We start from the raw sequence: 12,996 nt of genomic DNA, 5'->3' as shown, positions 1-12,996 counted from the left end.
ACTTGCAGACTTACTGAACTTACTCCATCTAACTGTTGCTGTGCCAACAGGTGTTTCATTTCATTTGGGGATAAATTACCTGCAAATGCTTTGTGGCATACAAAAAATTTCTTTAAGAATATCAGATCAACATATAGCTGTATCATTAGAAATGCTATGAAGATGGCCAGACATGGTGCACTTAATTGCTATTCATTAAAAACCAAGTTTTTACAACAACCCAAACCACTTTAAAATTGCCAACACTTTCAATTTTCATAAACTTAGAGTGAAGATTTTTGACCTGATATTTTCTATGTTCTCAGAATTTTTACTGACAATTTTTATAAACAGTTCTTATTGACAAGAGTGCATACTTTTCTACTGGTTTAAAAAAAAAGTACATGAGAATTCAAACAAAAACAGTAAAGGGAGCAGATATAATACTGCCAAAAAAGGACAACTGAAATTTTGTATCTCTGAAAAAAATTGTATTGCATCACAGAGAAGGAAAACTTTTCCTTAATTAGCAGAGGTATTCACATCTGTAACTAAATGAGGAAGAAAAACATCATGTAGTTTAAAGTTAAAATTTAACTGAACATGGTTTTGAGTATTATTTTCTGTTTCCATTCCCACTAGCATTTTATTGTTGAAAAGCTATTGTTGATGATCTGAGATAAGGATGAAAAGAGCTGGTGATTATGTTTGTTGGCCGTTCCAAAGACTTAGAAAGGGAAATAATATTTCATGAGTTTCTGGGTGAATATACCAAGCAGGATGAAATGTTTCCTGAGTAAGCAAGGATTGGTAGCCCACACCTGCAGGAAGTGGTTCTATGGCTTTGTATAACTTAGAAGTAAAATTTCTGCTTTTCAGGCCACGTTCAGTTTCCCCATGTTCACTTCCTCCCGCTCCCAGTTTTGCAAGTTCCCTCCCTCTGATGGCATGAGGCAACATTTAATGGAATAGGAAATATTGTTGTAAGATTATTATGTGCCCAATCTGCCTGCCAAAACTCATTCTGAAGTCAAAATACCTGCTCAATCAGCTTCAGAGCATTATTCTGCTTCTCCTGTAAGTTTTATGCAACACTGTATTTTTCCTTTCTTCCATTTTCTGTATTATATCTGCCCTGCTCCCACATGGTTTCTTTAATCTATATTAATATCAGAGGATTAAAATATTACAACTAATTAAAATTATCCCTATTAGTGACAAAAGCAGTGCATTATTGAATTAAATCCAGTAGTTTAATCCTTGTTTCAATGGTGCAGTGCACTCACAAATGCAACACACTCCCAAGTTTGCTTAGGGGCAGTTTTCCCTGGGGAAAAGGCAGTCGGGCTGGGGGAGAAATTCCCCTGAACTGCCTTGGGTCCTGCAGACACAGAGAGGCACTGCAGGACCAGCCCAGCCCAGGACCCAGAACATGCAAAGGGAACTCCATCCCTGGCTGTGGGACATGCCAAACTGCTGAACTGGGAACCATGGACCAAGGCTTTCATGGCTTTCTCTTTCTAATCAACATCTATAGCAACTCTGGTATTTGACATGGATTAAAAAAACCTGCAGGAACACACATAAGTAAATGAAATGGCAAAGGTAGTGGCATGCTAAGCAGAACAAACTGATTGTGAAATTCATGCTCACACAGAGAAAAAAATTGAACTATGGTTCAAAATTTGAGCAGAAGTAGATAGTGTAAGTTGGGGTTCACTGTATAAAAATATGATCTCAGGTCTTTAAAGGTATTTAGGTCTTTCACTCAAATCTTACTTAATGGGGGTTTGACACCTAAATACCACTGAAGACATAAATCATTATTAATATTTCCTGAATCGCTCACAAAATCTTTAGCCTGTTTAGAGAAATAGTATCACAGAAAGTCCTTGTTCATGTTCATGTGCCAGATCTAATGCCACCATAAAGCTTCAGAGGTTTTTAAGGTGCCTAAAAGCCTCAGATGTTGAAGCCAAAATTACATTTTTGTGACTCACAGACCAATAAATCACTTTCTTTTTTCAGTGTTGTTATTTCCTGAATAACCCATATAAAGCAAAATTACATAGGGAAGAATGAGATAACAAGGCCAGTGGAGAGGTTATATATTGTAAATGAGAAGGACATGCTTTTTCTCTTAAGAGAAGTCTGCCATAGTTTTAATAATCCTTATGGGTACAAGTTCAGCATAATCCATTTATTGTCTTCACATATGCATGAACTCCTGAGAACTACTGAGAACTCCTCTCCTTGCTCAATTTTTGCTGAAGCCTGGGGAAAAATGTTGTCTTTGAAGCACTTGGAAGTTTACTGTTTTGTGACTTCTAAGCTCCAAACCACTCAGAAATGAAGTAGCAACTCATTACAAGCACTTGTCACTCTCTGTCTTATCTGAAGTTTCTATTCTCGAGTGACTTTAACAGCATTAAATCAACACCATCTACTCAAGAGTTGCCAGTCTAGTACAGTTTTGCCAGATGATCTCTCTTTTAATCTGATTCTGTGGAAAGCAGCAGGGTGTGCCAGCTCTACAATTTATCCACAATAAAAGCAATCAAAGATGTGATTTTTTTATTCTCTCAGCTCTGCTTTATCTCATGTGGAATTTTCCTTCCCTGACTGGTAGCAGCAGCTGAGGCCAAAAGCTGTGAAAATGGCACAGAATGATCATTTCTGGTGACACACATTGAATGTGCTGACTATACCACCAGAGAAACAAAATACTTCTCTGTGATAAAAAATTTGGCCATTGAGCAACTGACATTTGGCAAACTCCTGAACATTTTGGTAGTGGATAAATCTGTTTCTTTTACTTAAAAGTCAGCTAAAGGAAAATCCTCTAAGCTATAGATTCACTGTAGCATGCTGAATTTTTGATTGTTATGGCAGCAGAGACTGAGCACAAGTGGTAAATTAAAGTCTTCTTTCTGCAACTGGCTGTCCTCTGTCTCTGTCCTGCTGCCCTCGAGAGCAGAGGCAGTGGGACAGAGCTTAGATTTGCACTTCATTGCTCCAGTTCATATCTCAGTGTGTTAGATTAAACCACTGATGAGGAGCTATAGAAACTCCCTAAAACTGCACTAACCCAGCAGACTAGAGCTGTGATTCTGTCATGCTGAGGCAGAAATAACAGAATTATGGAGAGAAGGGAGACAAGACAACTCTGCACTGAGGCCTTAGTCAGCTATGACTACATTTGACATATTCCAGAAACTGCCTGTTCTGGGCATCACAAGTGGAAAGAGTTAGACTGTTGGCTGAGATTTACCATTATGAGCCGGCCTTGTAAATTTCATCTGAACTGAGGATGCCTCAGCCAGAGAGCTGGGAGGAAATGCTGGAGGCAGAGAGAAATTCGTACTTCTGTTCCAGCTTTCAGCAGTTCAGAAAACTTTTAAAGCTGGTGTTTGTGAAAGACTGGTATTTACAGCCTGGAGGGCTTTGGTGCCTTAGCTGCCGCTCTGTGTTTGGATGCTGTCTTCTAGTTCTCTTTGAAAATTCAGCTGAAAAGAAAGGTGTCAGATTCTGTCCACCTTTTCCTTAACAGAGGACTTTCAGAGGCAGTTCGAATCATCTTGCATATCCCAGAAGTTGTGCCTTCATTTCCCGGTTTAAGACAAGAATTACAGAAGTTTATTCACTGCTCTTCTGCTGAAGCTGTTCCACTGTACAGAAAGAAAAAACAAGACTGAGAGGGCCAGAAAGGAGAAGAGAGTAAACAACTGGGAATGTAACTTACAGCCTCAAAACACCCAGCCTGGCCCAGGAAGAGGCCAGCTCAGATATTGCTCCTGTATTTCATTTGTGGATTCTTCAATGCCAAAATGTGTAAACAATCCTTGGGGCAGGGAGCAGAGCCTGGAGGAGGGATCAGCTCAGATCCTCTGAACCTCTCTGTGTTCCCTTTGCTTACTCTTTCTGTGCTCCTGAGCCTTGTGCTCTTCCTACAGCTGTTAGGTCTGCATGGTACTCTGTGTGCTGAAACCAAGATGGTCTGAGTAGAGCATGAGCCAAACAAAAGATATCAGACCAAGGCAGTCTGCTCATGGGCTAATTTACTTCTTCCCATCAGTACATACTGAGCTGTACTCTGGCTTCTGCATGACTCAAGCATTACTTGTATCTCTGAACCTTTTCAGAACCCAAGGAATAGCTGCTATATCAAAATCCTGCTGAGAAATATGCTTCTAGTGCTAAGTCAAAGAGTTAAAAGTAGCATTTGTCTTAATAGTTCAACTTCTTGGATAAGTTTCTATTCAGAGATTGGCAGAATGCTCAAGAACTTCCTCATTGTGTATATGGACTATGTGACCACTGTGTCTCCTGGACCAGCAATTTGCAACACCAGAGGGCAATGTCTTGCTTTCCAGTGTTAGGTATTCATCCCTGAGACCACTGAGGCAGTGACAAAAGTGACAACCTAATCAGAAAGAGGTTGTCCATACCTCACAACAACAAAGCAGTAACGGAACCGCCCAGGAACTAACTAGCCCTAAAATCTGTCTAGAGATTGAATTATTGGTCACCACATCACTGCTTGGTCTGCAGACTGAGATCAGAATAATCATTGCAGTTCATACCAAGGGCACTACACTCAGTGTACAAACCGCCTCCGCTGCTTTCTTTCAACTATGACATTGCTCAGTGTGGCTGCAGCAAATGTTTGATGTAGCTGTCAAACATCTTAAATGCTTGAACTCTCAGAATTTTCCACCCAAATTGTTTAAACATATGATTTCATTTCAGTTGCTACAGTAATGTCTCTCTATGGGATCAACATCTGAACATTAAGTTTAATTAACTGCCCAGCAGATTTAGTAGGGTTTTTACTTACCACTCACTGTGGCAGAGGTGTTTCAATTGCACATTGTCCCCACATCTTCAGTTTAGTCACCTGAGTTTCTTCTCTGTAAGAGGTGACAGAAGAAGATTGACACCTCTTAATGGTGAAATAACCACATAAAGCTCAGAATGGCTGAGGTCTTTCCAAAAACTGTCGAGATTACTTCTTACATCAAATTTTATAATTTGAATATCTCATTAAAGTAGCTAAAGTTACAATGGATGAATCCAGGCCCAAGTGAATTTTCAATTACTTAGATTAGCAGTTAATCACCATTAACTGCTATCCACCAAGAAATTGATATCAATGTCTCAGTTACTAACTTGGTGACATGTAGTTGAGTTGTCTAATTCATTTGCACACAAAGATTACAGTATTTAAAACATGATGAGAGTTCTTCTTTGGGCTTTTTTTGACATCTGTGGATTTTCTCCATAATATATTTCCAGCTGTTGAGGTAACATAATTGGCAGTATTGATGGCTTGAAAGACTGCATCTGTAATCTCACACAGACATTGTGTAAGTAAACTCTCAATGGGCTTTTGAAATAACCTGATAAGGCATAATTTAACATAAAATCCTTTGAATGCAACAAAACTGTGATTTACTATGATCTCATAGAAAAACCAGTAGTACCACATCTCTTATATTTTGTGCTTTTGAGGAGACTTGCCCCTTAATCTGGGCATAATGAAGCATTTATTAGCATATTGTGGATTTTAGATACCATTTTGTGTGTGTTACATTCCTAACAGATCAGGCATAGAGTGCAGTGGACCTACATACCAATGATAAGGTGCTTTTCAGTTTGTGTGTCAGATACTGAGAAGAATGATGTTCTAAGTAGTTGATATGGCCTATCCCCTTTCAGGAAAATTGGTCAAGGGTAATATTTTAATAACAGAAAAATCTGTGCATATAGAGAATTCTTTTATTTCACTTGTGTCCCTTCTCTTCTGCTTACAACTGTTAATTCCAATACTTATTCAAGACTGGAAGCATTCAGTATTCAATTTTTTTACGGGAGAATTTATCATTGTTTGAATTCTGATGTTATTTTAATGTCTACTTCAATTAGTTCAAGAGCAAGAATAATTTCAACTTTTGTAATAATTAATATCTTTGCCTTATCTCATCCATAGTAAAATAATCTCCATGAAGTCACCATAGTGCAGATACTGTATGACATGGACAGTTGCTTCCAAGCTTAATTTTATTCTTCTGCATGTTGTGTTTGTAGGTGGCTTTTCTGTTGTGAGAAACTCTGAAGCTCTTCACTCCAGGAAGGGGTGGCATCTGTTACTGCCTGTTCACTGCAGAGAGATTTACAGCACCCCACCATTTCAAGAGTTTCATGGAAAGAGGAAAATATGCTTCCTTCAGGCTTGGCTGGATTCAAAATTAGCTGCTCTTATTCCTTCATCATTTCATCTCTCTCTTGTTAGCAGTTTCACATCCTGAAAGTGGCCTGGTGTTACACATTCGGGGCTACAATTTTTGTCAACTTGGTGATTATACTGCTTTTGAGGTTAAAAGTTCTCAACGTCTGAGTTTTAACTGTCCTCTGCTTGACCTACCTAAAGGCATATTTCTTTGGTTTCAGAAAATAACAAGAATTTCTGTTCTGATTTAAATCTCACTTATTATGAAGCTTCTCTGTTTTCAAAATAGCCTCTCTAAAGAAAACTTTTTTTTTTAGTGTCTTTAAATTTGAAGAGCCATCCCAAAAGGCACAGTAACGTATTAATAGCTCTTGGAGAGACAACTTCTGTCTTTCTGAATTTGGCACAGACATGGTGTAAGTATTGTCAGATAACAACTTCCCCAATTAACATAAATAGCATATGCTCAAATGGCTTTTGTTCCTAGTAAAGAACCCACTGAAGTTGTTTGATTTTTTCGATACATGAAACATTTTATTAGTCATCCAATATGGTTATCTGGAAGTTGTTATTTCCTGATTAATAATATAAAGAGTATTGGCAAGCACGGTCCTGAAAAACGATTTGTCATCTTAAGCATTTCAAGAGAAAGACATGATTAATGTGCTGAATTGAAACAGGAGTTAGATGAATGCAAGCACCAGGTTATGTATGGAAAATATTTTCCCACCATTCCTGATTTCTTCCATGTCTCTAGAGAGTTATTAGTATATATAGATGTTTAGTATCCATTTTTTTGGTAGGACTAACATAAGAGTATGTGAAGATTTTACCTTGAAAAGAAGGATGTGGACAGGATGATATTTACTTTTATTACTGTTTTATTTTCCTGTTTTTATAATAAATCCATTTGTTCATCAGACAGAATGCCCTGACACTACTTTTGATACAGTACTCTATCTTTGTAAGAAAAACATTGCTTTCAAACCATTTTTTTCCTGAGGTAGAAATCATGTCTAAAAAGCAACTGTTTGGTACTAAAGGAAGGAATGCTGTTGGCTAAAGAAGCTGTTTAAAATGTTAGTGAAATATATACAAGACTTCTATAATAGTCTTCTACTTTTTATCTAGATATTTCTGCTATATATACTGTATATTAAAAAGCCTACTCTTAGAAGCTAATGAATATATTTATAAGAAAATAATATAGATCATTGTAAGAAGTGAAGACAAGATAAGAATTACTGACCTTTACTCATTTTATATGTGTGTACAACCTTTGTATTAACCCACAGAAAGGCTATCTGCTCAGCTTTGGTCTTAGTCAAGTACTTGACAGAAAAAAAAACCATGATGGAATTTCTTTAATTAGTTTGAATTCATTCCTCAGTAAAAAAACAAAAAACAAACAGAGTAAACCAAGATACCATCATGATACAAAAATATTATTTTGATATAAGTAGGTGTGAAGATGCATTTATAGCAACTTGAGTTTGTGAGAATAAATCATAAAAGTACTGTTACTGTCCATTTTAGTGTCAATCTTTATTCTCCTTCTGTTTCTAGTAGTGTGGAAAGTCTGAACTGACAACTAAAGAAATTCCTAGGAACGTGACTTTGATAAGCTGAGCTCTTCCTTCTCCTTACTCTTCTATCCTGCTGCCTACTTATTCTTCATTTCTGCTTAGTTGATTTAAGAAGGAATACCCTGTTGAATATCCTATTGAATAGGATTCTGAGAGTATTGAAACCAAAATGCTAAACTTTAGATGATCACTGAAAGACAGAAGAAGGAATTGAGACTTGACTTTAAGTGCAATTGTGTCTCCTGAAGCCTGACTGAAGCAAACAGAACTTTCATAAAATAAAATGCAGCAAGAGAATGTCTGCTTGTGATTTTCCTGTCCGCTCTTGCCTCCTGTGGTAGTTTTAATTCCAAATTTTTTTGTCTGAGATAGTATTTTACTGAGTTTTTTTACACACAGGGTTCCAACTCTCCATCTGATATGGAAGAGTTACAGCTAAGCTCACATTTCTGTTGCCCATATTTGTATAGGAAACTTGGCTCCCAGAGCACACAGTGTATGATCTCCTGCACACATGCAGTCTTGGGAAATGACACATCAAACTACACCTACTGCAGGTATTTATTTTGCAATCAGCATCCATTCATTCTCTCCACACATGTCTGTATCCTTGTTTGTGGTGATTCTGGTCATCTTATCTTAGTGTGAAGAGCAGTAATTTCACATTCTCTGTAAATCCATTACTGACGTGCATTAGTCACATATTATCACTGAAAAATGCTTCTGCTGAATTTTTCTCAAGTTGCCCAACAGAATTTACAATTTTATAGCACTGCCTGTATTATAAATAGATTTTTTTTTCCTGCTGTAACAGAAGACAAATGTGTAATTAAGAGTGGGGAGAACAATTTCTGCAGTCTGTCCTTGGACAGGTTGCTATGAACTTAATTTGGTTTTGAGTTGTTGGAATGCAGTATTCAAACACAGCTCAGTCTGTGGCTTGCTAAAGAATTTTGGCCAGTGTTTGGAGACTGCTGAAGCTCTCTATAACTGCCTGATGCTCCTAGAAATGTTGGTAGGTTCTTGCAGCAGGGAAAAGAAATGGTCTTTTATGCACAAATTAGCCCTCCTCAGAGATGACTCATTTGTTTCTCTGACAAAAATCTCTCTTATTAACATTTGTATTACTTCAAACCCCTTTTTACATCATATATTTAGTATAGCAGCCACCAAAATCTTCATGCAATTCCTCTCCTAATAAATGTACAATCCAAAAATATCGTATTACAAAGTATCATGAAAACCCCAGCACATAAAGGAAAAATTATTATGAATTCAGATAGGCTGTCACATGTAGATCTGCTTTAGAAGTACCAATATTACACTCCTCTCTCACCATTCACCCCCACTCCCTGCATTTTTCCCTGTGCCTTGTTATTTAGAAGAGAATGTGTTAATCTGTATTTAAAAAAAAAAAAAAAAAAAAAAAAAGAGAGAGAGAGAGAGTAGTCTTTATTTCCTGTGATTTTCTGTAATTTTCCTTTAGATTCAAACCTCTAAATTACATAGGGAAATATGGTGCCACATTCACATGCAAACTATTTTTAGAGAACATGAATAATTACACCAGATGGTTGTTTAATTCTCTTGGCATTATCTCTACTGTACATTTATGGCTTAAAGTAATATTTCCTTACACTTTTCAATAGCTGTGGAAGGTCATGGGTAAGTCCTGTTTCGTTATTTACATCTGATCCCTTTTATAGATGTATTTCAATGATACAGCTGTTGGTGGACTACAGAGATGCTGATCTGCAGGCTTTTAACCAACTATTCAGCTCTTGGGCACAATGAAGTATGTTCATAAGAAAACTTTACATCTTTGACAGCAGATTGTTCTTAGTGTTTTGTATACAAAAGAGCACCACTCATTCTATGATTGCCTTCATTTAATCTTCCAGGATTTACTAAAATTACCCCATTCAATTGCATCTTCATTTATGCAGCAGTGAGAACAGAAGAGGTGTTTCTTCACATTCTGCATACCTTGACTGTTTTCTGAGGATGTAAAGAGAAAATTTCTGCACTTCAGTCTCTTTGGTTGCTTAGTGAAATAGCCTAGGCAATTACTTCCTTCTAAACTCCTAAACATTTGGACCAGTGTGAAAGATTTATTCCTTAGGTGTTATTTCTGAGAGCCACAGATTGTTATGTGTCAAAGTTAATTCGACTGATGTAGAGAGATTAAAAGCACATATTCTCAGGAAGTATCTGGCACTAGACTGAGGAGGATGAAAATTTTGTATCAAAAGAACTTTAGAATTGTATTTTTGTTCTGTTCTGGAACAAAAATAAAACCTTTCAGACACTTACATAGGAAGGGAAATATACCAAAGTATCTGTCTTTGACTCCAAAATGCAAGTAATTCTGTTTAATAAGTGTATTTCTAACACATGTTGCTTAGAGAGCTGGTCTTAGTCATAGAAACCATCTGTTGTGTTTAATTCCTTAAATTTTGATCTGGCATTTCCCTAGAGAAGGCAGAATAAGCCTTTGTTGCCTTGCCCAGACTATTGTCCTAACTGCAGATATAGGGTATTATCTTGGCTCTAATTAATATGTTGGTGTATTTTCATTTTGTTAGGAAGGTCCTGATAGTTCAGCTATGTCTGGACAATGGGAGAATGTAAGAAAATAGAGAAATCTGGTTGACTTTTTACTCTTCTGAAGCTGGGAGCATCGAGCAACCCAGTAACAGGCTCACACTCAGACCAATTTGGCTAAGTTCAGCATAAAATATATATATCTATATATATCTGGGCAATTTCTCCTTCTATTTATATATACGTGCACCTGCAATTTATGTGCAACAAGCAAAAAATTTTATACTCCATGCAGCAAGTGACCTTTTATTATCCTCACCCAGAGCAGGGAGTCTGGACTATGAAAAGAAACTTGGTTTAGGACAGCTGGGAAGGGAAGGAGAAAGGGAAAGGTTTTTCAGCACTGCTTTGCTAATTCAGTATCAATATGAAATTTCATATATTCAGATAAATTATGTGTTGGAGATTATAGCCATTAAAATTTCATAGTTTCCTAAATGCTTATGTTCAAGGACTTCTCTGTCTAAAGGAAATCTGACTGAATAAATATTTGTAGACCAGGTGTCAAGAAATGAAAATATATGGTGTTGTTCCTGGCTTACAGCACACTTTTCTTCTTGTGCAAAGCATGTAACTGAGGTGTGTGTGTAACACTTTACAGTTTACTCACAGTTCAAGAAGGGTTTGGACACTGACCTCAGGCACATGGTGTTATTTTTGGGGCTGCCCAGTGCAGGACCAAGAGTTGGATTCCATGAACCTTGTGTGTCCCTTCCAGCTATGATTCTATTCTATGATATTATATGGATGAAAACATTACCTCAACCTAGGGTAACTTCCTAACTCCCAGCAAACCTGTCTGCTTTATGCATTTGAGAAATATTAGAAGCAGAAAAGACAAAATGTGTCAACATACACCAAACTCATTAATTCTTAACTAATTTTAAATATACTAAGCAAGTGTGATATGTTGATAGAAAGGGACCTTATACTTGGCATATGGAGAAGAGGAATGCAGGACAGCTGCAAACACTGATGTGCAACACAGAAAACAAACTGTGGCTAGAAAATTATTTCTGTCTCTTAGAAGATAAATTCTCACCATCACTCAAAGCTAAAAGAAATTCCACATCGTTGTCATTACAGCTCCCACATATGTGACTTTTTAATCACCTTATCCAAGAGAATCTGTCATTTTAAATAGAAACACAAAACATCCAGATAGATTATCTAATTAAGTTTGTAACTGCAATATAAATGACAACAGAGAAGGAAGAAATACGAGCTAAACCCCAGGGTTAATTGGTGTTTAGAGCTCTAAGGTAACAGAGTTGGACTGCTCACTTCACAGGGTTGTTTTATCTTGCTGAGAGCTAGCAAAAGCCTCCATGCAGTACAAGATGTTCTGCACTGTTGGGTCAGATGTGAATATCCTGTTCATAAAAACTAATAGTGGAACTGTAATATTTTTTTTTCCTTAAAATGATGAACTTTCCACAAACAGCAAACACAATGTTTAAATCTCTTTTAGCACTGCTTCACAGAATTGCCAGGAATCAGATAAGCATCAGAGCTGATACAGTAAGATAGAACATTAATGAAGAATAAATTGCAAGCTTTCTTTGTTTTTGTGTGGGTATAGAAGGTCTCTCTTTTTCCTCTTTTTTTTTTTCTTCTCTAAAAAAGTTTGCAAAAAAATTTAGAAGGTGCTGCAAATCTAATTACCAAAGCACAAGTTGCACTGGTAATCAGACTCATCATTGTGTTCCAATAGAACTTCTCTCTTCACTTTAATTAGAATGTATGTGATGAAAACATATCAGGCAACAACATGAAAAATGTCTTGTAGTCTCTTCTTCTAGTGGGGAACTCTAGGTAAGTAGAGAACTAAAAGCTTGTGTATTTCTTTTAATAGTGCTACTGTTAAAATAGGAATACTTCAGCCAATGCTGTCCATTACCTCAAGACTCTTCATCTTGGGGCAGAATCCTCTGACGTCAGATCTCTGTCTGCACCTGTGGAAGAGTCATTCCTTTTGTTCATTGTTTTGGCTGTTACATCAGCTCCAAGAAACATTGCTAATATTTGAGATTTGTTATGATATTTGAGAAACTTAAGCCCAAAGCTTTCCCCCCTCCAAAGCACTACATTCTGCACATTGATTCTGTTTTCTGCTTAACAACAGAGAACTATCTCAAAATAAACTGGTAACTGGCTAAATGGTAGCTTAATGCTGATGGCTGAAAATGCTGTATGTGTGTCATAACACAGCCTAGCAGTAAACACCAGAATTTAAAAGATGCTATAATTTTCTTCTCATAATGCAACTTTAGTCACAATTTTATTGTACCTTCAGCATTTATTAAGGTAATAATGCAATAATTAAAAATTTAAACATGGTTTTATTGTAAAAACTGTAATATTTGGTGTACTGCTACCAGAATAACCTAATTAAAATGGAGCCTGTGCCACTTACAGTAGGAGGATCAATATGCACTATCCCCAAATTGTCATAGTAAAGTAGCAAGTCATTTGCCATAGATAGGGCCAAATTCAGCTCCATATTGCTCCAGACAACCTAGGAAGAACTTCAAATAGCTACATCAGATTTGGAATTGGACCAAATGGTACTGTGGGCAGGTGTCACTATCTTTTTTT

General features: G+C 36.9%; 1 long non-coding RNA gene across 1 annotated transcript in view; it reads left to right on the top strand.

Moving 5' to 3' along the window:
- LOC127059487 (uncharacterized) overlaps window positions 1-7,900 on the top strand; it is a 94,380-nt gene extending 86,480 nt beyond the window's left edge. Inside the window, exon 4 of the long non-coding RNA XR_007777399.1 lies at window positions 6,067-7,900. This is a non-coding gene — a long non-coding RNA (uncharacterized LOC127059487). The remainder of the gene's footprint in view (window positions 1-6,066) is intronic.
- Window positions 7,901-12,996: the final 5,096 nt, after the last annotated feature.

Source organism: Serinus canaria, chromosome 4 (assembly GCF_022539315.1).
Source record: "Serinus canaria isolate serCan28SL12 chromosome 4, serCan2020, whole genome shotgun sequence".
Taxonomy (NCBI): Eukaryota; Metazoa; Chordata; class Aves; order Passeriformes; family Fringillidae; genus Serinus; species Serinus canaria.
Note: the sequence above shows the minus strand (reverse complement) of the source record. Positions and strands in the feature narration are given on the sequence as shown.